A 27,695-nucleotide genomic window follows, 5' to 3' on the forward strand; every position below is an offset into this window, starting at 1 on the left:
AATAGGTCCCTGCATTGAACAGGCGAACAGATGAAAATACAATGCCATTTTATTTTGTTGACAAGCGACAGATTCCTTAGTGTTACATGATTAATTGTTTGTAGAAAGCCTTCGCTGAGCATCCTAGGGGTCCTTTCCTAGACATCGGGTCATACACAGCATTGGTCTATAAGGAATAGAAAATGAATTATATGTTAATTTCAATTTATGCACCATATAAAAAATGTACTTCTATGATTCAATTATATGTATTATTTTTTTCATATAATGGCGAGTTTGACCTCATTCCAAGTAGCAACAGCTAACTATGAAATGGACTTGAAGGGTGTTCTACAAAGAGTTAAGTTTGACTTAAAGTCATACGTAAGGGCCAATTTGCATACGTTATTAAACGCAAAATCTCATATTCTCATTGGTAGATTAGGCAACTAGGACTTTAAGTGCCACTTTAAAGGTAAATGTCCCATTTGCAGGCCAAATAAATGAAAAGATTAAATTCCAATGGCATTTGGAAGATATTACTAATTTATAACTTCTGTCAAAGTAAAGGGCTTTTTGTGGGAAAATAACGACGATTAGTTGTCAAATCGACATTAGAGATTGCAATCACTGAAGTAAATTGTCTGATTTTCAGACCAAGTGGGTTATTGATGTAGACAAATGCTGCATGTTACAGCTCATTTATGTACTTACCAAATGTTATTACCAAAGAAAAAAGAAGTCAGTCAGTCACTCAATGGTGTCCGACAGTGAAGTCTATAAAGTAAACGGGTTTCCTTACATAATTTGAATACTAGGACTTTGCTAACGTTTAAATTTCACATATAGGACATACATGCCATATTCATGATTCCTGCAATGTTCTACATAATTTGATGTTGGTTGCAAAAGGACACAGTATCTTTAAAGTCAAACTTAACTCTTTGGGAAACACACCCCTGATATTGTATAGGAGGCAGTCATAGTAGACCAGTTTAAAAACAGACTGAAAATTCACTTTTACTAAAGTGCATAGGGACTGAAAAGTGATATGAGCTATACAAATACAATTTATTATTATCATTATCTATGCATCTAATACTTCACATAATTTAGCTGTAGTATATGACAATTATTATGCTTACCAATGCTCGAAATGGCCTTTTATTCATCTTGGACGCATTTGAAAGGGCAGCCTGTAAAATGAGCTTGATCATTGTCTGCTCTCCATCTGGTTAGAGGAGTCTACGCTGACACGTTGTGTGCTGAAAGAAATGTGGAAAATATAATTTCTTACTCCTCAAAAAATAGATTTCTGTTTCTTTCCAATACTTAAAGGGATCCGGTAACTTTGTCTCAGATTCTGAAACAAAATCCTGAAATTAGCTCATGCTGCAATGATAATTATAAACCTTTAGGTCAGTAAGGAACCCCCAAGGCTTTTACAAGCCGATCGCTTGTCTGATTATCAAGATGTTTATGATTGGAATTACAAATTTTGACACTACAGTCTATTGGGGAAAACGAGTGATGATTTTGAAGCGTGATTCTTTTAGGGCTTCAATATTACACCATATCACAGACACTGATAACATGTAGGGCCGTGCATCTCAGATTTAACATTGTTAAACGATGCCTTTAAAGTACCTACATACATATGCATGTATCTACTAGCAGTGACATTTGTTTACATGGCAAGTATTTTTTTCTTCTAAGTTTGGCGTAACAGAATTTTTGTTTACATTTTATCCCACAGAGTACCTAACATTTCATTCAAATAAATCTTACACACTGTACAAAAAAAATTCCTCTACAATATTTGTAAGTAGGATGGAAAAGACAGACAATTGCCCATTACAAATGTTTTATAGGAAATGTGTATAACAAAAAGAAAAATTATGCTTACATTTTCTTGGAAAGCAAAATTATTAATCATTTGAATATTGGTTTGGACTATTTATCATCTACAAGAAAGTTACAATCCACATCTCATTTAAACACACTTTATTGTGGATATACAGTGTACTTTATAGAAAACAGCCCTACATGTATTTCAGGTTCCCCCAGTATCTATACTAAGGTGAGTTTTGAGAGCTTTTGTCACATAAGATTAAAGGTAAAGACCAGTAATGGTCATGCGATTGCATTGTGAAAGAAACGTTGTGGAATCGATCAGAAAAGGTTGATCATCTAGCATCTAGCATCTGCAAGGTTCTGGAATCATCAAAATGATAAGAAATTTGGCCCATTCTTCGTAAAGTTACAAGCACTATACACAGAAAGATGTATATGGGACTACCCTATCTCTCTCACCAGACCATGAGAGAAATAAATTTACCAAATATATGAATTAGTAGGCGGTTTCCCGGCAAATTTTTTATCATCATGTATTAGTCAAAACATATTCTTTCACATGATTGGTAATGAGAGCTTCCATTTCATTTTTTGAAATTGGGGCGTTGCCAATACTGGTCTTTACCTTTAAACTTGTTTACAAAATGCTGCCCTAATTTGGCAAAAGGAACAAGTGACAACAGTGACATTTCATGTAAAAGAGTAAAAGAGCAAAATGCATCTGTCATTTACACTGACCCCAATGCAATAGCATGTCTTGCCTAACATATCTCTAAGCAGGACGAGTGTTCATGCATAAAATTTGGCCCGGAAGAAGAGCCCACTAGGTATAATATGTCTTTGCTTCCTTTTGACAAAGCAGGGCAGAATGTTTATTGGACAGTTAAGGATGTACAGTGTTTGGTTTCTACAAGCTGGTCTATAAGTACTGACAAATGTTTACAAGTTTAGGTACATTACTACATTTTAAATCTAAACTTATGATAAATCCATTTTAATCACACTCCCAAGTGTGATTTACTTACATGTGACTTTGTTGTGCTCAATTATATTAAATTGTGACAATTTCATAATTTTCTTGATATCCAAACATCCTGCAAGAAATACATATTCCCCAAAAAGATAAGTTGCAAAAGTCTGCCCAAATAAATATTTCAATACCTTTTCAAGAAATTCCTTAGAAAATATCTATAGCTGATGGTTTCTTCTATTAAGTTAAAAGAAATGAGTTTTCAAGAAATAAATTTCACTAATTTCTCATGCTCAAATAATATAGAAATCAAAAGATAAAAAACTTTTAGGACAGTGGGAAGGGAACTATATTGTCATGGAAACATTTTTTTATTTTTAAAATTAACTGTAGGGTGTCCTGTCATATATTAGCTATAATGACTGCATAAATTTGCATAGGGAACAATAGGGATTTTTTTCTTCTCATTTAATAACGTATCAAGATAATTCTTTCAAGCTTACCACAACTGCTTCCCCAATACTCGGTTGCCAACTTTGTACAACAGTAAGCTGTAAACGAAGAGGGAAAACATGAAATCAGTATAATTGCATTAAATTCATAACATTCTATTTTGTTGCTTCTTATTTGAGTGTGATCAGTTAAGGGTGAGCATTCTGTCTTACAGAGAAGAAAAAAGTTATCATAAGATCAATTCAAAGCCTATCACTACCTTGAAATTCATGAAAGTTGTTATTTCAATAGGTAAAATGCTTTTTTCTTGGGTCAAACTCATTGAATGTTAATGACTGATGATATAAGGTAAATACATACAAACAAATTGGGAACCAGTGCATTGCCTAATAATTTCCATATGTCACACCACTGTTCACATCATAACTTGCCTCAATTGCTTTTGTTAGGAATTATTGACCTAAGTTACATTAATTGCTTGCAGAAAAATACTTCTTTAACATTTATGGAAAAAATAAATTACACATTGTGCAGTTTTAATTAGTTTAGGACATATACTAAGTTTGTCTGTATTGACTACTCAATTATGAAAGGTGTACTGTTCATTGCAAGTACGTGTAGTTAAAAATGCTTATGTGATCTAACAGAGTAAAATATGAAGCTAATAGCAATTGTAGTCATCAAAACTCCTTAGAAAATTCACTTACAAACATAACTCTCTTTTGCATGTTATGAAAGACAGGGTACAATGTATTCTATGGTTTATTTTGGATGTTACACAATGTTAACATTTCAATCAGATCATCAATTTCTACAAACTTTACACTATAGATGTTTAATCAGCTTGCTTTGTTCTTTGCTATAAACTACATGTACAATGTGTCATTCAAGAATATCACTGAAACATACATGTATGAACAAGCAAAACATTAACAATTACAACAACAACAAAATGTAAAAAGTTTCCCGGCCATTTTAAGTTTTAGAAAAAGGGAATCCTAATGCATTGTTCATCCTGAGAATTGGACATTTTACATGTATTTTGTATGTTTCAGGTTTTAATACTAGTTAGTAACAATAACGCTCTTAATCTTAATATGTATTTATCTATTTACTTGATGACCGATGGATGGATGGATGGATTGATTGGTTCGTTGATTGATCTTTACTCTTGCTGTGCCGATATCATAAGTGACAAACAGTTTAGGTTAAACATGTATCTTAGATTGCACATTGCTCCAACATGTATTTGGATACCAAGATATTCAGAGCATAAATCAATCATTCTAGTTATCTGTGAAATGTGAAATATAATACATTATAGATTCATAAAAACATTTGTTTTCTTCTTGATCTTTCAAATTTCTCTGTTTGACAATAAACAATGGTTAAATAAGCAAGAGAAAAGGGACAAGCAGTATTAAAGCCCATTTACATGTATATTTCACACTGCATGTACCTTATAAATGTACAAAATACATTTGAGGAAGATACAATATATATGTTTAGGATCATTGAATAAGGTATTAATGCTGTTTTCTTTTATACATGTACATGTATGTAAATCTTGTTGGAAGGGTCAAGCGTTTGAAAGGTATTTGTCATTAGTACATGTGAGGGTAATGAAATGAAAGGAAAAATTTATGAATAAATTCATTTTGAAGAGGCTTCACCTTATTGCCCCCACAAATTGGTAATCCCTTTTCTTGTAATTTGGAAATTTGGCAGAATTACAGCCACATGAACATGTGTTTTACAAGTTTCTCTAATAGGAAATGGATACTAGAACTGATTATTGTTTTATGAATACATACTGTAAGCCCTTGTGCTAATCAATTGTATTTGTACATGTACATGTATGCAACCAATGAGTGTGTCTTGTAGAGTGCAAGCCTATTTCATAACATTTCTTGATAAATTGTTATCATTTAAGAGAAGGTTCATTGATTTTCAAAACTAACTTTATTGCAAAGCTAGGTGAAACTTTAATTGGACAAGGTTATCAAAATTCAATGCTTGGAAACATTTGAAGTAAGGATTATTATCAATTACAAAGCGCTTAAATACAGCCCCGGCATAGCACCTGAAGAGCTCTCTGAACACTTGAGATGTGTGACGTCACATTTTGAATATGATTTGCTCAAGCAGACGCTGTCCCATGACATCTCAAACATTTTCATTGCCTGTTTTTTCATCTTCTCTTCAGTTATTTCTCTCACTTCACTACCCTCAGGCTAAATGTTTAATCTATTGCCTCACTCTAAACCTCGTGCATGGTATTATTTTGATAAAAAATGCAGCGATTTAAAAATTAAGGAATCCATGTAACAAAAATAAGACGCCATTTTATTTTCAGCTGCATCCACGGTGGTATGTTCGGCATTTCAAGAGGAAATTTTTATAAATCACCCGATATGGAGTTGACCTCAAACTTGTACGATGGCCATCTGTTAGCTTACCAGTTTCTAGTGATACATAATTTGCCATATATATATATATATACGGACTTACAGATATATGTGATTTTCTTTGAACAGGCACTGTGAATGCAAATTTAAGTATTGAATAATGGCAGTAGTAATCCTTTCTACATAGATTAGTTACATGTACTTGGTGCTTTTTTAAAAGATATTGTAATATATTTTTAGATTTTAAGCTGGCTTTCGATTCAATCAACCATGATATTCTTCCTTTCAAAACTTTATTGTTATGGAATTCGTGGAGTTACCCTCAAATTTATTTTGCAGTTATCTAAATGATAGAAAACAATTCACTGTTTTCGATTCTAAAACTTCAAGTTTACAGTCAGTTTCCTGTGGAATTCCGCAGGGGTCAATTATAGGCCCCCTGCTCTTTTAAATTCATTTAAATTATTTACATTCAGTCTCTCCCATTTTGAATTTCATACTGTTCACGGACGATACCAATATATTTTATAAGCATAAAGATGTCGAATGCCTGACCCAAAATCTGAACAATGAACTCCTAAAAGTTAGTGAGTGGATAAGCGCAAATAAACTGCAAATGTTATGTTGTTTTACTTTCCAAAGATGTGTGCTAGTGAAGTAAAAATATATATGAATGGGAATTTGATTAAACTACAAATTTAACAAAGTTCTTAATATTGATAAAGATAAAGTGGAAAGCACACGTCTATGAAGTTCTATGCAAAGTGTCTAGAACAATAGGAACTATGAGTAAACTAAAAGACATCTTGCCAACCAATATTCTTACAATGTTATACAACTCACTAATCTTGCTTTACATATCCTACTGTAACATTATATGGCTTTTTGTAAACAACATTTACTTGATCATATTTTCCTCACTAATCTTGCTTTACATATATCCTACTGTAACATTATATAGGGGTTTTGTAAACAACATTTACTTGATCATAATTTGCTTGATTTTATCACACTTATATATCTGTAGCATATCCATGTCATGTACACTGGGTATTGTTTAAGTGGGTGATTTTGAGCTTTTGGTTATCTACCAAATAGTTTAAATTGACCATCTACATTCTTTGGTTATATGACATCATTTGGAACACCCTCTATGAAAATGAAAACCTGATGATTTGCAAACACACAACAATAAAAATATCAAGAGGAGAGGTTGAAAAATTGAAATCTTACATCTATATTTGCCCCTCATTTAAACTACTGTAGTTAAAGTATGAAAATGTCTGTTAAGTGTTAACAGTCTAATGTAACGTCCGAAACGTGCTAACAGCATACCAGAAAGTGCTGTTAAAATGGCTGAATAATTTTTACGAGTCCCTTTTGTTGAGATTTTTTCAGATAAAGTACAATTATGGATTTACTGTTTAAAGCAGCAAGCAATGCCTTGCATCACAAAGTGTGGCTTCAATATTGTATGTTTTATAAATCAATTTCGCAGAAAGTTGAGATATTTTACAGAAAATTTGATTTACTTTTTTAGCATCATATTTCTTAATATCTTTATATTCAAACCTATATAAAGTTATCAAAATAGTTTCCTTAACAGGAGTGTTCATTGTGAAATCGTAACTTGCAGATATGATCAAAAATGGTGTTAACAATGAAATTGTGTAATGTCCGAAACAGCCTTCTTGTGCTTACACAAAAATGATTGGATAAGAAAGACCTGATTTGTGTTTAGACTTGTGTTAAGACTTATGATAACTCATTTAATAAACATTTATGAACTCCAGATATCCTAAAATATGGATTATCATCATTAAAATGGTATTTCTTGATTTAGACATTAAAAGTAAACTGTTAACAGAAAATTGGTTTTAACTTTAAAATAAATATTGTAATGATGCATTGCAAAATTTCTTTGTTTTGGTGGTTAGCTGCCTTGAGATGTTCAAAAATGTTATGATAGATAGTTCCTGCAGTTCATATCTTCTGCTACCTCTAATGAAAATTGTTTCGGACGTTGAGACAACTTTTTCAATTTTTGACTTTATTTCTAATATGCACTACTATAATTTGATTTCATTTCATTTTCATAGAATCACTTGGAGTAACTAATAAGCTTATTCAAACTATATACAATCTCATTAATTTATTTTTCTAGTGAGTTAATTGGGGATCTACATTGTTTACAGAAAATGTAACATCTGAAGCAACATTTTCAATTGTACTGTTCCATCAAAATACAGGAGATGATTCAGATTACTGTTAACCTTCTTTAAAGTCCCTGTTCAAAGAAAATCACAAATATATGGCAAATAACGCTTCACTAGAAACTGGTAAGCTAACAGATGGCCATCGTACAAGTTTGAGGTCGACTGCATATCGGGTGATTTATAAAAATACATATAAAACCACCTCCATTGCATCTGGGATATACGAGATATTCCCCAGAAAAATAACGATGTTTTAATGATGTCACATTATGAACCATCCCTGCCCAAGCAGACGACATCCCACAAAAAATGAACATAATTGCAATGCTATTATTTCTCAAATTATAATGAGTTTAGTGAATATAAATGTGATGGCATTTGACACCATTCAAAAAGGGGTATGAAACCGATTCTAAATTCTTTTATTTGTAAATACACAGGATAGGGGTTAATGATCAATCAAAGAAACCACACTTTCAAATTGAAAAAAACCCTGAATGATAGCATGGACAGCATATGTTCCCTTTTGAAACGCCGAACTACCACAGTGTATATGCAGCTGAAAATACAATGGCATCTTATTTTGTTTACAAGCAATGGATCACTTTATTTAAGCGTTTTGTAACTGATAATAATCGTTACTTTGAATGTTTCCAAGCTTTGAATTTTGATAACCTTGTCCAATCAAAGTTTCACCTTTGCAATAATGACAATAAAGTTAGTTTTTAAAATCAATGAACCTTCTCTTTAAGATCCAATTATGCTCATTAATCATCAATAGAAAATAATCATATTGTTTGTAGCTACATATTTTTTTCAGCTCCAACCAAAAATGGTATGTCAATTTTGTTACAAAATTCTGTAAACAATTTGCTGTTCAGGGATACCTCATGCACATAAAGCAAAGTTGACAATTTTTCATCAAGCTATGGGAGGTCAATCTAGGTCCATACTACAAGAAAAATTGGCAACTGATTTCTAATACTTTATCTTTGAAAAGTTTCAGGCTCTCGAAGAGCCATTTAGCTATTTGGTTTTTAAGAAAACAGTGAGTGCCTTATAAAATCTAAAGTTTTTTTGGAAATTCTGAATATATCTGATAGGGAAGTCAATTTCCCTGACTAACATTGGCAAGTGATTGTATTAGACAAGTTCATGATGTTCTTATATGAAGAGCAAAAGAGTACTGGGAAGTCAACACAAGATTTCTATCTCCCACTTTGAGAGACTGAGAATATCACTGATTCTTATTTGAATAAGTAATGATGGGAACTTAACTTTATCAATTATCAGTACACCTGCGATACCCTCCACAATATATCCTAAAACAATCCATCATATCTAATTATGTCTTACAGGCCTTCCAACTACAAATAGTTCTTTGACATTAACTAATCACATTGATAAATGTGAAGATAAATTGCAATCACAATTTGTGAAACAAAATCACCATGATAATGTCAAAACTGTGGACAACTAGGTTTATGAAAATTACATAAGTGAGCTTCAAAGCTTTTGAAATAAAAGAGAGAGCATTTTGAGAGTTCACATCAGGCAACCAGAGGCTGCATAACAATGGGCCTGGAAGTAGGTGTGTGGGGGGGGGGGGGGGGGCTCATTTGTACACCAAACAAAAAGGTCCCCCATCCACACTTATATAGTCCGAGCTCGATGCTTGGCTGCACTTGCAACATATTTTAATTTGCAAAAGCAAAAAACAAAAGATTGCCCTTAAAGAATAAATGGCCCTTTTTACATCATTCAAAACAGCTATATTGAGGAGAATGGGACATTATTGGCATTAACTGCCTGAACATCATTAAAAACACAATCCATCTTCAAAAGTAAAGAAGAATTCACTGTTGACAATAACAGTGTTGTATAAAACATTTTGCTTTTGGACATATTTAGGATTGCTGTATATTCCATGAGAAAACATCATTAAAAATAGGCATCATTGCAGGGGGGGGGGGGGGATTCCCTTTGTAAACATACTGTAAGTAAATTAGAGCAGTAAATGAAAATGAGGAATATCGGTGCTCAAACCTGACTTGCAGAACTTTTTATGAGGGGTATTTACATATCAATACACTAGCCAGAAACTTACCACAATCAAATCGCTTCTTGATCCAGAAGGAACATCCTTACATCCAGGCTCCTATTTGTAGGACATAAACAAAAATGACAGGGGCATCGTTCATGGCAGGTAATACAAATGGAAGTAAACATTAGAAAATCATAAGTTTGAAAACAGTTTATAGGTAACGTTGTACAATGTAATTCTTGGTTAAAGAATTTCATTTCATTTCATTGATTGGTTCAACCATTTTTTTAAAAACAAACATTCAAAATTACAAGCTCGAAGGCTTGACTGCACCTGCAACATATTTTAATTTGCAAAAGCAATAACAAAAAGGAGCTGATATGCTTTAAAAGACAAACAAATTCAATTGGAATAAAGTGAAAGGACATGAAGATTTAAGGTACATAAAATGTTTGAAAGAGTTACAAAGACCTACTCTCAGGATTACTATTTTAAGTTTTAAGAGTCACATACAAATAAATGTTCATAAATCAAGTTTGACTGATGATGTTTCTCGTATAACAATATCCTTGAATTTGGTGTGAATTTAAATGGTGTTTTTTCCCCTTCATAATGATGCCCCATTTGTAATGATTATCTGTATGCAATCATGGAATGTGCAACAAACATGAGTCTAAGGCAAAATTAAAAGTGAAATGTTGCAAAATGCATTGTAATTGTCAGGAACGCATTCTACATTTGTTTGAAAGATGTTGAGGCCTTGCAAAGTAATTATATGCAGGACTAAAAGCTGTAAACTGACAGACTTGCAACAAATGTATGATGTACTCAAACACAATGCAACAAATGTATGATACTCAAACACAATGACAATTTCTCAATTAGCTGATTACAAATGCATTTCATCTTTATACAAACAAAGTTTAAAAACAAGATTGCCCTTAAAGAATAAATGGCCATTTTCACATCATTCAAAACAGCTATATTAATGAGAATGGGACATTATTGGCATTAACTACCTGAACATCATTAAAAACACAATCCATCTACAAAAGTAAAGAAGAATTCCCTGTTGACAATAACAGTGTTGTATAAAACAATTTGCTTTTGGACATATTTAGGATTGCTGTATATTCCATGAGAAAACATCATTAAAAATAGGCATCATTGCAGGGGGGGGGGGGTTCCCTTCGTAAACATAAGTAAATTAGAGCAGTAAATGAAAATGAGGAATATCAGTGCTCAAACCCGACTTGCATAACTTTTTTATGAGGGGTATTTACATATCAATACACTAGCCAGAAACTTACCACAATCAAATCGCTTCTTGATCCAGAAGGAACATCCTTACATCCAGGCTCCTATTTGTAGGACATAAACAAAAATGACAGGGGCATCGTTCATGGCAGGTAATACAAATGGAAGTAAACATTAGAAAATCATAAGTTTGAAAACAGTTTATAGGTAACGTTGTACAATGTAATTCTTGGTTAAAGAATTTCATTTCATTTCATTGATTGGTTCAACCATTTTTTTAAAAACAAACATTCAAAATTACAAGCTCGAAGGCTTGACTGCACCTGCAACATATTTTAATTTGCAAAAGCAATAACAAAAAGAAGCTGATATGCTTTAAAAGACAAACAAATTCAATTGGAATAAAGTGAAAGGACATGAAGATTTAAGGTACATAAAATGTTTGAAAGAGTTACAAAGACCTACTCTCAGGATTACTATTTTAAGTTTTAAGAGTCACATACAAATAAATGTTCATAAATCAAGTTTGACTGATGATGTCTCTCGTATAACAATATCCTTGAATTTGGTGTGAATTTAAATGGTGTTTATTCCCCTTCATAATGATGCCCCATTTGTAATGATTATCTGTATGCAATCATGGAATGTGCAACAAACATGAGTCTAAGGCAAAATTAAAAGTGAAATGTTGCAAAATGCATTGTAATTGTCAGGAACGCATTCTACATTTGTTTGAAAGATGTTGAGGCCTTGCAAAGTAATTATATGCAGGACTAAAAGCTGTAAACTGACAGACTTGCAACAAATGTATGATGTACTCAAACACAATGACAATTTCTCAATCAGCTGATTACAAATGCATTTCATCTTACAAACAAAGTTTAAAAACAAGATTGCCCTTAAAGAATAAATGGCCATTTTCACATCATTTAAAACAGCTTTATTAATGAGAATGGGACATTATTGGCATTAACTACCTGAACATCATTAAAAACACAATCCATCTTCAAAAGTAAAGAAGAATTCACTGTTGACAATAACAGTGTTGTATAAAGCATTTTGCTTTTGGATATATTTAGGATTGCTGTTTATTCCATGAGAAAACATCATTAAAAATAGGCATCATTGCAGGGGGGGGGGGGGGTTCCCTTCGTAAACATAAGTAAATTAGAGCAGTAAATGAAAATGAGGAATATCAGTGCTCAAACCCGACTTGCATAACTTTTTATGAGGGGTATTTACATATCAATACACTAGCCAGAAACTTACCACAATCAAATCGCTTCTTGATCCAGAAGGAACATCCTTACATCCAGGCTCCTATTTGTAGGACATAAACAAAAATGACAGGGGCATCGTTCATGGCAGGTAATACAAATGGAAGTAAACATTAGAAAATCATAAGTTTGAAAACAGTTTATAGGTAACGTTGTACAATGTAATTCTTGGTTAAAGAATTTCATTTCATTTCATTGATTGGTTCAACCATTTTTTTAAAAACAAACATTCAAAATTACAAGCTCGAAGGCTTGACTGCACCTGCAACATATTTTAATTTGCAAAAGCAATAACAAAAAGAAGCTGATATGCTTTAAAAGACAAACAAATTCAATTGGAATAAAGTGAAAGGACATGAAGATTTAAGGTACATAAAATGTTTGAAAGAGTTACAAAGACCTACTCTCAGGATTACTATTTTAAGTTTTAAGAGTCACATACAAATAAATGTTCATAAATCAAGTTTGACTGATGATGTCTCTCGTATAACAATATCCTTGAATTTGGTGTGAATTTAAATGGTGTTTATTCCCCTTCATAATGATGCCCCATTTGTAATGATTATCTGTATGCAATCATGGAATGTGCAACAAACATGAGTCTAAGGCAAAATTAAAAGTGAAATGTTGCAAAATGCATTGTAATTGTCAGGAACGCATTCTACATTTGTTTGAAAGATGTTGAGGCCTTGCAAAGTAATTATATGCAGGACTAAAAGCTGTAAACTGACAGACTTGCAACAAATGTATGATGTACTCAAACACAATGCAACAAATGTATGATACTCAAACACAATGACAATTTCTCAATCAGCTGATTACAAATGCATTTCATCTTACAAACAAAGTTTAAAAACAAGATTGCCCTTAAAGAATAAATGGCCATTTTCACATCATTTAAAACAGCTTTATTAATGAGAATGGGACATTATTGGCATTAACTACCTGAACATCATTAAAAACACAATCCATCTTCAAAAGTAAAGAAGAATTCACTGTTGACAATAACAGTGTTGTATAAAGCATTTTGCTTTTGGATATATTTAGGATTGCTGTTTATTCCATGAGAAAACATCATTAAAAATAGGCATCATTGCAGGGGGGGGGGGGGGGATTCCCTTCGTAAACATAAGTAAATTAGAGCAGTAAATGAAAATGAGGAATATCAGTGCTCAAACCTGACTTGCAGAACTTTATGAGGGGTATTTACATATCAATACACTAGCCAGAAACTTACCACAATCAAATCGCTTCTTGATCCAGAAGGAACATCCTTACATCCAGGCTCCTATTTGTAGGACATAAACAAAAATGACAGGGGCATCGTTCATGGCAGGTAATACAAATGGAAGTAAACATTAGAAAATCATAAGTTTGAAAACAATTTATAGGTCATGTTGTACAATGTAATTATTGTTACAAGAATATCATTTCATTTCATTGATTGGTTCGACCATTTTTTTAAAACAAACATTTAAAATCACAAACGATGTTCGAAAGATATATTCAAAACATATTTGACATACAAAGTAAAAATGGTAGAATCATTGACATATAGTAAAGACGTGCTTAAGGATATGTCAGGAGGAATAGGGTTCCAAATAACAGAAAAATTGTTTCTTACAGATTTAAAAAATATAGTTGTTTCCTGGCCAAAATTTAAATGAGTCTCGCCCACGAGTATTATAATAATGAACATCATTAAAACACCAGAAAGCAATCAGTGAAAACTGAAGAAAAAGGGAAGTGTAAAATACAAGCAGTTATGAAATTTGAAAGTATGCTCAATTAATCAGAAGTTGGATATCTGCAAAATATTTTAAAGTCTACAATTTTTTGGGTAGAGAAATAGTCATCAATTTCTACTTGTTTTCCAAAAAATCATTTTCTAGCACCTGTGTCCTATTGAACCAGGGAGTGCCTACTAACTCTTGATTATGTTGATCTTTCTTTAAAATAGATCTATTCCTTTGATCAATTAAGGATGGTTGTGTTGTGATAATTAATGGGAAGGCTTCTCACAAGAGAAAACATATAATTACAAAGTATTGTGTTTAACTCATCAACTTGAAAACTTTAACATGTCTTAAATGTCTTAGCTTTTATATAGAGTTCCCTTTAGATTTCACTATTTTGTTTCTTGCTTTTTTTTAAACCAACATAATAACAAGATGGACATCCACTTTCATGACTGGTGTTACATACAGGTACTTCCCTATTTTAAAAATCATTATCCTTATTGACAGAACTGTAAGCGATGTCAGAAAAACAAAACTTGTTCAACCTGAACAACAAGGAAGTCTACAGCTTTTTCAGGCTGGGGCAAAGACAGATACAAACAAAAAGCCAGATTCCTAACTTACAATACAAATTAAAAATAGAAAAGGACTTTCATTTGTGTAAAAAAAATTGGCAAACTTACAGTGCTAGTTGACACTCTCTTGGAAGAACAGCTCTGGAATCACTGGGAGCACCTCCATTCGTAATTCTCATCTCATTCATCTGCTAAGAGACAATGACCAAAACTTGTACATTCAAGAGATGCCTTAAATTTACATTACCTTAGTTTTAGCATAAACATCAAATTTTTCTTTTAAAATTGAAACCAATTATGTCATGTAGTGATTATTGAGCATTACTGGTATGACTCCAAACTTTAATAGCGCTCAGCAAGTTCAGCAAGCTCAGCAAAATAAAGTTGGAACTAAAGTTGATTAAAAATGGTAGTTTTAATTATTAAAATAGAAAACCAACATACTATTAAAAATACAAATTAGATAAATTGGAATGGTTTCTGTGACTAAATAATTCTGAAATTCATAAGATACATCTAAATTAGACTCTAGACCCAACTCCACTTCTCAACTAAATCTACAAACACCCAGTATGGGCACATCCTAGGTATTTACATGTATTCAGTATGTTGAGGTTTTATCAAGCTGATGGCCATGCCCTTACTCGCACTAATGTAGCCAGGGGACAGGGCGACACATGCCTCCTTAATAATGCTTTTGGATAAAACTTATTTGTTGTTGTTGGTTTTTATGGCGTTTTCCATAGTCATTGGTAACATTGGTAAACCAAACTGACGTTATTGGTACAACAAACTGACAGAATGCAACACACATACCAACAAAAGGTATAATTTACAAACAAAAATGGTAGAAGAAATACCATTTTCCAGTTGTGAATGTGTGAAAATTATCACAACTCTCTTGATTCACTCACACAGAATTGTTATCTTTAGTCAGTTGTAAAATGTGTCTGCCAATTTTATTTTGATTATATTTGGTTATATTTACATTTAGGTCCAAAGGATGAACAGGACAACATGATATGAGCTTAAAACTTAAGCATCATGCTCTGTTATTACATGTAGCTTTGGAAAAATTGTCAGAAAATTGATTATGATGTACCCACATCATGTGTGATTTACCAACAACAACAGTTAAAGAATACATTTTCAAACGGTAAAGTGTAAAATTGTCTCAACCTGCTTCCTTTGCTCACTTAAACAAAATGTACTTCCTGTCCTCCATCTGAATGAAATTTCTTTCAAGTTTGATGGAGTTCCAAAGGACCAACAGAAACAGAGTTTACTAATGTATACCTAGCTTGATAATGAGCATAATTAATACAAGACCTGTTTGACAGTAATTAATTAAACCTGCAGTAAAGATGTGAAACAGGCAGGAAATCAGAGGACAATGATATTCTGGAATTAGATGACTTCCCTAAGCTGGGGGATGCAAAACCTCCCACTCCCTTCCCTTCCCCCAATTCAGGGCAACCAGCTCATATTAAGGCAGCAATTACTTGCCTTTAGCCACTTTTATTGGGTTTTCATAATTTGTTGATAAGATATCAAACATAAATCAAGTCAATCAAACAAAAAACAAACAAAATGCAGCAATACAACAGCATACAACGAAAACAGTGCTTCGTAACTATCTACATGTAATAAAAGCAGTCACTTTGTCTCTTCCACATATCTATCCTCTGTAATTAGAAAAAAAACAAGTGTCTAATTTAGTAGAGGGATAAACATTTTTGCATTTAAGTATCAAGTATGTAGAATTTGAAAGATTAAAAAAGCAATCATCATAATAATTTTGCTTTCGTAGATATACAGACAGGATTACAGATCATAACAGTTAAATTTCCTTTTCTTCCAGAGAGGGAGAAAAAGAAAGTAGTTTTAAAAAAAAGGTAGTTTCAGAAATTAATATACTGTACTCATAACTTAAATCTCCATTTCCGAAAATGAATTGGAAGTTTGTCATTTTTCTTAGCAATACGATATTCAATATCTTTGTTAACGGCAATACATGTACATGCTTTATAACCGTAAAAGGTTGGTGGTTTATTTTTGAATTTGCAAACATACATGTAAGTATAATATTTAGGTAAAAGAAACAAATATATTAGGAATTTATCGACATTATAACTAAACATCTTTTCAAATGTTGAAACATTTTGTACATCAGGCTTTTTGGTTTCCTGAAAAATAACTTTCATATTTTCATCCCAAATGTGTTTTACAATAGGAAATTCAATAAAAACATGTACCGGTATATAGGTTTCAGGGGCATTAATTGTTACAAAGGGAACAGTTGGGGGAGTCCTTTCTTTTGATTTTATACAAAAAATCATTCACACCTAGTGCTTTAAGAAATAAATTTAAATAGAAAGAGTGCATACATGTACTTATGGTGGATTTAAAATTATTTACATGATTTTTTTCACATTTGACCTCATCAGAGTTGTGAAAATCATTCCTAAATATCATTTGTTTGTATGGAACACCTGGTTTTAACATGACACTGTATGCATATTTTGGAATTTTCTGAGTTTTCAAAAGTGTGGACTGTGGTTCTAATTTCTTCAATAATTTCATGTGGGGTTAAGTGAGACTAACCACTCATTTTGTTTATTTTTCACATTCAAAAGTTGCATTTCCTCCTGTCCTGTGCACTAATATCATAATCAAGAAAAGGCTCCTCAAATAGTTTATTACCAGGGTGAGGAGGGTTGAGTAAATCACTAATAAACAGTTACCTCTGTCTAACCTAGCTATCCTGATATATGAAATGTTGCTTTCATTTTGAGCAAACGTTTCTATTCAACCAAATAAACTGACAAGAACCAATTGGGAAAAGGGTGAATCAAATTCAGCTTCCAAATTTTTTCCCCTAAATATATAACATGTTCGGAGAGACTTGGCCAATTGACTTGAGATTAATCTGTTAAGAACATATTCAGATGCATGTGTGTTCCATAGAATATCCTTACTATCACTAAAATTGTTACAAACAGAAATTTAATAGACTTCCACCAACTGTCATAATTATCATGAAGGAGCATTTTAACCCATGACATTTTTTGTGAAACAGACGAAAGTAGGGGTCAATCATTCGTAAACCACCCAAAGAAAATTCATTACACATGTATTGTCTTTTGGCCCTACCATTTCCACCACTCTATATACATCTAAACAACAAAGTATTTAATCGTTTGAAAAAACTCTGTGGTATTTTAACACATAAGACAGAAGGAAGAAAAAAAGGAGTAGTGGCAACAATAGGGTCTTTACAACACAGAACTTCCCAACGAGGGATAAGATTCTACCAGCCAGCACTTTAAAGTCTTTTTAATGGATTTGAGTTTGGTCCTATGATTAAGTTCATATAGTTGATTTAAATTCAAAGAAAAATGGACACCTAAAGTTTTTAAAGTAGAGTTATTCCACTTTTAACAGTTAACAGAAAAGGAAATGCATAAGAGCCTTTCTTAGAACCAATCCATATTGCTTCTGAATTAGATATATTGAGCTTACAACCAGAGCTATCAGAAAAATTACCAATAGTGTCAAACAATCATCTAAAGGAGGTAACTGAGCCATTAATAAAAGATGTGGAATCATCTGCTAACAAAGATATTGTTATGTATTGCTAGAGGCATGAGCGTCCCTGGACGGTGTGTGGGCTCTATAAGTTTACACTATTATTACATTATTATTATATTTTCAATTGTTTAAACAAATTGTTGGCTTACACCCAGTAGATGCAGGTTCAAATCCCACTAGTTCCAAGATTTTTTCTGACTTGTTTTTTAATTACAGATCAATCAACCAATCTTTATTTACTGGGTGTTAGCCAGCAATTTGTTTAAACAATTTAAATTTCTCCCAGGAAGCATTACATTTATAAAGATATATATTATTTTCAACTGGTACTCCTTCGCTTTGAAAGTTTTGTCTAATAGTAAGAGCCATAGTTTCAATAACTAATAAAAACAAGTATGGAGATATGGGACTTCCTTGAAAAATATCATTTTCTCATGTTAATAGAATTTATCAAATTTCCATAATTACATACATAACTTTTTTGACCAGAATAAAACATTTATATCCAGTTAATGAATTTATTACTGAAATTAAATGCTGTAATACACCAAGAAGGAACTGATGAGAAACACTGTCAAAAGCTGTCTGAATGTCAAGCAGAACAATTGCACCTGGAATTTTCTTTGAGTCTGTATAAGATTCAATTTAAATCTGTTATCAACCAGAAATTGTTTCCAATATTCCTACCCTTTAAAAAAAAAGATTGGTCAGGGTGAATCAAGTATGACAGACATTTTTTCAAACGGTTTGCTAAAGTTTTGGCTAAAATCTTGTAGTCTACTGTTAATAAGGAAATAGGTCTAAATTTGGGTAGATAGGAAGTATCTCTATCTTTTTCAGGAATCAAAGTAATAACTCCATTCTTTTGAGAGGTAGACATTAGTCCATCCTGCAGAGAAGAAAATTTACACAAGTTTAAAAGCATATCAGAAAGGTCTTTCCAAAAAACTATATAAAACTCCACAGGTAAACTGTCCAGTGATGGTGATTTGTTATGACTCATTGAATTAAGTGTCTCCAACAATTTTTGCTTAGTAATGTGTTTTTCAAGAAAGTCTTTATGAACTTCATTTAATTGAGGAAGTTCAATGGAATCTAAGAAATTAACCATTATACCATCCAAATTATTATCATTGCATCTTCTCTTATACAGGGCTTGATAAAATGAATGAATTTCTCCCAAAATCGTTTGTTGATTTACAATAATGTCATTACTATCATTCTCTAATCTAAATATACTCTTCTTTTCTACAACTCTGTTTTATAAATTACAAAAATATCTGGAACTCTTCTTCAGTCCATTGGATTAGAGAACGAACAATAAAACCTTGGGTTTCATCATTTTTTTTCATTATTTTTTGTCAAGAAGCTCAGTATTATCTATATCTGCACCTAATTTGATATCTAAATTCTCAATATCTTTCAATTTTTTTTAAATATTGATAATTCTCGGTTTCGTTTTTTCTGGGACGCAATGTATATATAAAAGAGGTTTTGAACTGTGACATTCAGTAATTTTGTTTCACCTTCTTTGAAGCTTGGATTAAAAAGAGGGATGTTTTCACCAAACTGATCTGATAGTAATGAAATAAATTGATAACCAACAAAACTATTGTATATGGTATACACTAAAAACATAAATCCATTAACAGTCCCTCTGCTATGAAAAACCAGTTCAAATATTCATCATTAGTTGCCATATTTGTGAGAACAATAAACTTCAGAGCTACAGTGTTATTTTGGGCAACTGAAAAGTCATGCATAAAGTAATAACAGTAGACTTGTATTATACAACATAACAAATCCTGGTTATTACTGCAAGTTTTACAGGTTACATGATACTGTATTTTTTATGCCTCCGTTACGAAGTAGCCGGAGGCATTATGTTTTCGGGTTGTCCGTCCGTCCGTCCGTACGTCCGTACGTCCGTACGTCCGTACGTCCGTACGTCCGTCCGTCCGTACGTCCCGTTCTCGTGATCGCGTTATCTGAAGAACCGATTGATGGATTCCTGCCAAACTTTGGTCATGTATGTATCTTGCAGAGCCGATGAACTGATTAGATTTGGGGTCACGAGGTCAAAGGTCAAAGGTCACAGGGCTCATTATGTATGCAAAAACAGCTCGTGATCGCGTTATCTGAAGAACCGATTGATGGATTCCTGCCAAACTTTGGTCATGTATGTATCTTGCAGAGCCGATGAACTGATTAGATTTTGGGGTCACGAGGTCAAAGGTCAAAGGTCACAGGGCTCATTATGTATGCAAAAACAGCTTGTGATCGCGTTATCTCAAGAACCGATTGATGGATTCCTGCCAAACTTAGGTCATGTATGTTACTTGCAGAGCCGATGAACTGATTAGATTTTGGGGTCATGAGGTCAAGGTCAAAGGTCATGCGGCTCATTATGTATGCAAAAATAGCTTGTGATCGCATTATCATTAGAACAGATTGATGGATTCCTGCCAAACTTAGATCATGTATGTATCTTGCAGAGCCAATGAACTGAGTAGATTCTTGGGTCATGAGGTCAAAGGTCAAAGGTCATGGGCTCATTATGTATGCAAAAATAGCTTGTGAACGCATTCTCATTAGAACTGACAGATGGATTACTATTTAACTCGGGACATCTTGCGGAGCCAATGAACTGAGTAGATGTTAGGGTCATGAGGTCAAAGATCAAAGGGTCATATATGTATATGAGAAATTGCTTGTAATCACGATATTCTGAGAACCTGTTAATGGATTACAATTGAACTTGAATTTGAAAAATTTCTTCTGTTTTGGTTTGTAAATTGCTCTATGACGGAGGCATCATTTCGACTGCGCGCAGTCGAAGTTCCATCTAGTCATCTCAAATGTTGATCACTATCTTTTAGAGTACCGGTAAGTTTTCTGGTAGTTTCATTTAGAGTAAGTTTTCTTATACATATATCTTTTAGAGCAAGTTTTCTTGAAGTTTCTTTTCTTTCTTCTAAATTTTTCACTGCTTTGCCTTTAATTATTTATAATCCTTTCCTTTTGTCATTGCTCTATAGAGTAGTGTCTTTATCATTTCTTCTTATTTCATTAGCTAAAACAAAACAAAAATAGTATATCACTTTCTTTAGAAGTTCTCTATTTTCTATGTTCTCTATAGCATCTTCAACTTGTTTTCTCCTGACTTGAAATAGAGTTCTTGTATCCATAATTAACATTATCTAAGAATAGGGTCGCATTTCATAATACAAAATTTTTGTCGTTATTCCTAAGGGTCCCTATTCATAATACAAGAAAAGAGTCACTATTCATAATGCGGGAAGACAGTCGCTATTCATAATGTGGAATGAGGGTCACTATTCATAATACGAGAAGAGAGTCATTATTCGTAAGGACCACTATTCATAATCGAAGAAGGGAGTCGCTATTCATAATACGAGAAGAGGGTCGCTGGTCATAATATGAGAAGAGGGTGGCTATTCATAATATGGAAAGAGGGTCGCTATTCATAAAAATTAAATAAGCAGACAGAATGATAATAAGAAAGGGAAATATTGGATGGGGGACACCCCCACGGCTATGGTAAAGCTATGGGGGGAGGGGGCGGCTCATGGCCCTGAATATTTGTTGAAAACTTATATTGAAAACATACATTTCTGAACAATTAAAGAAAAAAGGCATGCCCCAGTAATCTAAACAACCCATCATCCCGGGCCCCCAATCATCAATCAGCCCCCCGGAAATAAATATAAATGTCTGACATCTGAATGTCCGAGTTGTCATCATTGGCATAAAGGGCAGGGGGCTGGGGATATTTCATATGTAATGATGTGTTTGTTCTGCAATTATCTATCTTGTTTCATGACAATTTATGTCGACCTCGTTTGGTTTGTTCACTTTATTGTAATTTTATATTTTGGTTTGGCTGTTTAAAGTTATTGATTCTTTATATATCGTGTGTGAACCAGAATGCATGCAGAAATGGATTTGATTAATTATTGCGTGTATTTTCCGTGTTTGCTTTGAATTTATCATGTCTCAAATTGATTAATGTTAAACTTTTTCTGAACCTGCACGCATATTTGTATTTACATTCCATATTTTTCCTGTTTTTGTTCTGTATTTATCATTATATCCTGCCCCCTTGTTGCTACAAGGGCTAGATATCCCACCCCCAAAATAATAACATAACCAAATTTCTCACATATTTTTGTTGTTGTTGTTGTTGAACTAGACCTTATATCAGACCTCCTTACCCATCATCATCACCACCCCCCCCAACAAAAAAAGACAGTAAATGTTTGGTTTATATTCAGATTGCATTACTGTGAAAAACCTCAAAGGTCCAAAAGTGTTCAAGCCCCCTTTTCCCCAAACAAAACACAATATCAAAGTGCCCCCCCCCCCCTCCCCGCCTCTCTACAGGGAATTACTTAGCTTCTGGTCCAGTCCAACTCCTAATGTTTTTGGTGTTAGGAAAGTTTCAGGAAATCAAGATTGTGGATGAATAGAGTTAGGTTAATTAGTATGATTACCGGTACTAGTATCCTGAGGTACAGGTGTATGTATTGAAAATCTTGAAACTCTACATTGGCGAAAATTGAAAAGCTTCTGGGTGCCTGTCCTTGACTTTTGGCACTGGATATGACATATGGCTAAGGCTATATAATTTGTACGTCCATAGGTCCTATTAAAAACCATTTCCTACTAAAACATTGCTGTATAAACAATTACTAGTTTCTAAAATAGCATGGGCCTGCTTGTTCTACTTAATGTCTCAGTGTCGTAGCCAGGATAAGATCAGTAAGGGGCAGAGTGGTGGGGCAAGATTTCTCACAATGGGGACAAATTATGATAGGATAAGTTGTTATGCTTTACTTTATTTTTGTCATCACAGAAGTGGGGCAAATATATTAGCTAGGTTATGAGGATGTCTCTATATAATTATCAAAGATAAAAGGTAATATATACTTTTAAAGGTAAAGACCAGTATTGGAAACGCCCCAATTTCAAAAAATGAAATGGAAGCTCTCATTACCAATCATGTGAAAGAATATGTTTTGACTAATACATGATGATAAAAAATTGCCGGAAACCGCCTACTAATTCATATATTTGGTAAATTTGTTTCTCTCATGGTCTGGTGAGAGATAAAGGGTAGTCCCATATACATCTTTCTGTGTATAGTGCTTGTAACTTTACGACGAATGGGCCAAATTTCCTATCATTTTGATGATTCCAGAACCTTGCAGATGCTAGATGCTAGATGATCAACCTTTTCTGATCGATTCCACAACGTTTCTTTCACTTTCACAATGCAATCGCATGACCATTACTGGTCTTTACCTTTAAAGAAAGACATAATACAGGGGACGCCAGCACTGATTGCATATGGCATGACGGTCACAAAATCATATCTTATTTGGCTAAAAATCTTGATAATCTCGTATTATAAATCGCCACCCTCTTCTCGTATTATGAATAGTGACCCTCAATACAAATTATGAATAGCGCCCCTTCCTCATGTTTATAAATAGCAACCCTCTTCTCATAGAATTGAATAGCGACCCTCTTTTTGTATTATGAATAGCAACCCTATTCTCTGTCCTTATGGGTAGCGACCCTCTTCTCCTATTATGAGTAGCGACCCTCTTCTTGTTTTATGAATAGCCACCCTCTTCTTGTTTTATGAATAGCCACCCTCTTCTTGTTTTATGAATAGCGACCCTCTTCTCGGTCCTTATGGGTACGGACCCTCAATACAAATAAATAGCGCCCCTTCCTCATGTTTATGAATAGCAACCCTCTTCTCATAGAATTGAATATCGACCCTCTTCTTGGTCCTTATGGGTAGTTACCCTCTTCTCGTATTATGAATAGCCACCCTCTTCTTGTATTATGAGTAGCGACCCTCTTCTCATATTATGAATAGTTACCCTCTTCTCGTATTATGAATAGCCACCCTCTTCTTGTATTATGAATAGCGACCCTCTTCTCATATTATGAATAGTTACCCTCTTCTCGTATTATGAATAGCCACCCTCTTCTTGTATTATGAATAGCCACCCTCTTCTCATATTATGAATAGCGACCCTCTTCTCATATTATGAATAGCGACCCTCTTCTCATATTATGAATAGCGACCCTCTCCTCGTATTATAAATAGCGCACCTTCCTCATGTTTATGAATACATGTAGCAACCCTCTTCTCATATAATTGAATAGCGACCCTCTTCTCGTATTATGAATAGCAACCCTCTTCTCATACATGTAGAATTGAATAGCGACCCTCTTCTCGTATTATGAATAGCAACCCCTTCTCATAGAATTGAATAGCGACCTCTTCTCGTATTATGAATAGCAACCCTCTTCTCATAGAATTGAATAGCGACCCTCTTCTAGTATTATGAATAGCAACCCTCTTCTCATAGAATTGAATAGCGACCCTCTTCTAGTATTATGAATAGCAACCCCTTCTCATAGAATTGAATAGCGACCTCTTCTCGTATTATGAATAGCAACCCTCTTCTCATAGAATTGAATAGCGACCCTCTTCTCGTATTATGGATAGCAACCCTCTTCTCATAGAATTGAATAGCGACCCTCTTCTAGTATTATGAATAGCAACCCTGTTCCCGTGTTATGAATAGTGTGCGTATCCCTGCGTGTATCTGACGCGAAGGCAATCTGCATGTAATCGAAAAGGCTTGACTCGAACTTTAATTTATCTTTATAAGGAGTAAAGCATAATTTGTTGATTAACGTTCTATTAGGTCTTCTTCGATGTTGTATAAAACAAATAATGAATGTTTTTCATTCGTTTAATAGTGCAAATATTTTCATTCGTTGAAAGATTAACGTTAATTCTATTCAACTCGGCTGACGCCTCGTTGAATAGAATGTTAATCTTTCAACTCATGAACATATTCGCACTATTGAACTCATAACCATTCATTATTTGTATACTATGTAATGACCCTTAATGTGAATTATGAATAGCTGCCCTATCTCACATTATGAATAGCAGTCCTTATAAATAATCATGCCTTTATGAATAGTGACCCCTTTTCCGTTTTATGAATAGCGAGGTTACCCCTGTAGATCACCCCTGCAAAACAAGGGGTACGTAAAAGGGCTGCTATATTAACCAGCAGAGCCAATTGGCCCTCTGCCCCCTCCCCCACAATTAGTTTTGGGAAGTTTTTTGGGGGGTTGATTTGAAATTTCATTCTTAGAAGCGACTAACAAATAGTGGAAAAATACAGTTTTTAAAATGTAAAAATGTAAAGTCTTTTCAAAACGTACTTGCTCTGCTTACCCAAGCAAAGACTAATTTGATTCTGATTCAATATTTACAGAATAACTTATGAAACACATATGACACAAAATTACCAAATACCTTGGACTTGCCCATACACGAGCATCAAAACAATATGGACTTGAAAATTTGAATTGTTGATATTTATCGTTCTAAATTTCACAACTATCCACATCAGGATGTATAACAAACCAAAGTACCAGTACTGTGAAAGAAATTAGCTGAAAACACAAGATTGGTTGGCTTTTTACAAATTAGTTTTTAACCTTATAAACTGCCATGGACCCCCCCCCCCCCCCCCCCCCCCCCCACTCGACCAAAGCTTCAGTCTTGTAGTTGTATGATGGGGAGCCCTTTGTCTGTGCATCTATTATTAGAATACATACATGTAGGCGATTGAGGCCCTCCCCCCCCCCCCCCCCCCCCCCCCCCCCCCCCCCCCTCCGATCGAATAATGAAAAAAAGGGAAAGAAAAAAGAAAAAGAGAGAAAAAAAGAAGGGGAAAGGAAAAGGAAGATAAAAGAAGACGATTAGACCCCTTCCCCCCTGATCGTAAATTTGCATTCAATTTTCTGACTAGACCTGTGCCCCCGTATGATGCCAGCTAGTCCCCCCTCAACTTCTGACTCTAGCTACGCCAGTGCATATGTTCGGGATTTATGACATGATGGAAACATTTTCAAGGGTTGTAGTATGTGAATATAATTACTGAAATAAGACTAAATCAGTACTAATGTTATGTAGATCTAGCCTATAGTAATCCCAGACAACTCGCCCTAAAGACAGCTCGCCCTTGGAAAACTCGACACAATACCCTGGACATCTCGCCACAATACCCTGGACAACTCGACCATGGCGAGTTGTCCAGAGTATTGTGGCGAGATGTCCAGGGTATTGTGTCGAGTTGTCCAGGGTTGAGATGTCTTTGTGGCGAGTTGTCTGGACCCCGTCTAATGATGTAGCTGCTAGCTGTTCGTTCCCCCAGTGATTTCTTCTTAATAACATTCTATAAATTAGGTACCTGTCCTTGTCTAGACCCTCTACAGATACTACAGTATACACAAACCTAACATTACACTAGTCCAAATCAAACAACACAGTAACACTAAACAACAGTTATAGTACTAGTATTTATAGTATATTAGTACCTGCATGATCTGACATGTACATCATGTACATGATGTAGGCCTAGGGCTAATTTATTGAAGATACATACAATAATGTATGTAGGCGGCTAGGCCTACCCTGATTTAATTAACATTGACTTGTACTTGTAGTTGTACACATTACTTGATCTTACTGTTACTAGTGTTATAACTAACCGTTCTACGACAGCACAGTCACAGTCACAGTGGCAATCAATTAGTCAAGATAATCAATACAACAAAGATGATAAGGCAACAAGTATAATTACTCACCCATAACACCATCATTCTGTCAAACTGTACATACATGTATATATGTAGGACTTCATGCATGCAGCATGCGCATCCATCAAGCGCCTTGGTAGTCTCTTTTAAAGTCTATGCGATAATACACGCAGGAGCAGGCTCGTGTGTATTGTCAATGGTGATGACAACACATTTACCAATTTTCATATGGAAAGTTGTTGCTTTGGGCAACAACTTTACCAAATCGGTAAAAAAAGCAACACATTTACCATTTTTGCAACAACTTTACCATTCACAGGCAACAACTTTACCAAAAATTGGCAACAAGTTTACATGGGAAAACCCTCTCTCTCTCTCTCCCTCTCTCTCAACCCATCTCTCTCTCGCTCACACTCAGACACACACGCACATGCTAACACTCATGCAATATCTCTCTCACTTCTCCCTCAACCCTCTCCCTCTCACTTCGCCCACCCCTGATCTCTCTCTCTCTATTATCTCTCTCTCTCCCTCTCTCTCTCTCTCTCTCTCTCTATTTCTCCCTCTCTCTATTTGTCTCTCTGTCTCTCTCTCTCTCTGTCTCTCTCTGAATTAGCCAACCCCCGTCTAAAACGTTGTTGATGTACAACTGTATACTCCATCAA

At 34.1% G+C, this 27,695-nt stretch overlaps 1 long non-coding RNA gene across 3 annotated transcripts; it reads right to left on the reverse strand.

The window, feature by feature from the left end:
* On the reverse strand, window positions 1–27,357 carry LOC115925562. 3 transcript variants are annotated; one of them, XR_004064809.1, is made up of 9 exons: window positions 27,079–27,357; window positions 14,881–14,960; window positions 13,696–13,746; window positions 12,451–12,501; window positions 11,235–11,285; window positions 9,988–10,038; window positions 3,307–3,354; window positions 1,125–1,244; window positions 1–166 (listed from the first exon to the last, which is right to left on the reverse strand). It is a non-coding gene; the product is annotated as an uncharacterized LOC115925562 (long non-coding RNA). The 3 variants fall into 3 exon arrangements; XR_004064808.1 differs by having other exon boundaries at window positions 14,881–14,963; XR_004064807.1 differs by lacking the exon at window positions 27,079–27,357 and having other exon boundaries at window positions 14,881–15,312.
* Window positions 27,358–27,695: the final 338 nt, after the last annotated feature.

The sequence above is a fragment of the Strongylocentrotus purpuratus genome, unplaced genomic scaffold (assembly GCF_000002235.5).
Source record: "Strongylocentrotus purpuratus isolate Spur 01 unplaced genomic scaffold, Spur_5.0 spur5_scaffold_18, whole genome shotgun sequence".
Classification (NCBI taxonomy): Eukaryota; Metazoa; Echinodermata; class Echinoidea; order Camarodonta; family Strongylocentrotidae; genus Strongylocentrotus; species Strongylocentrotus purpuratus.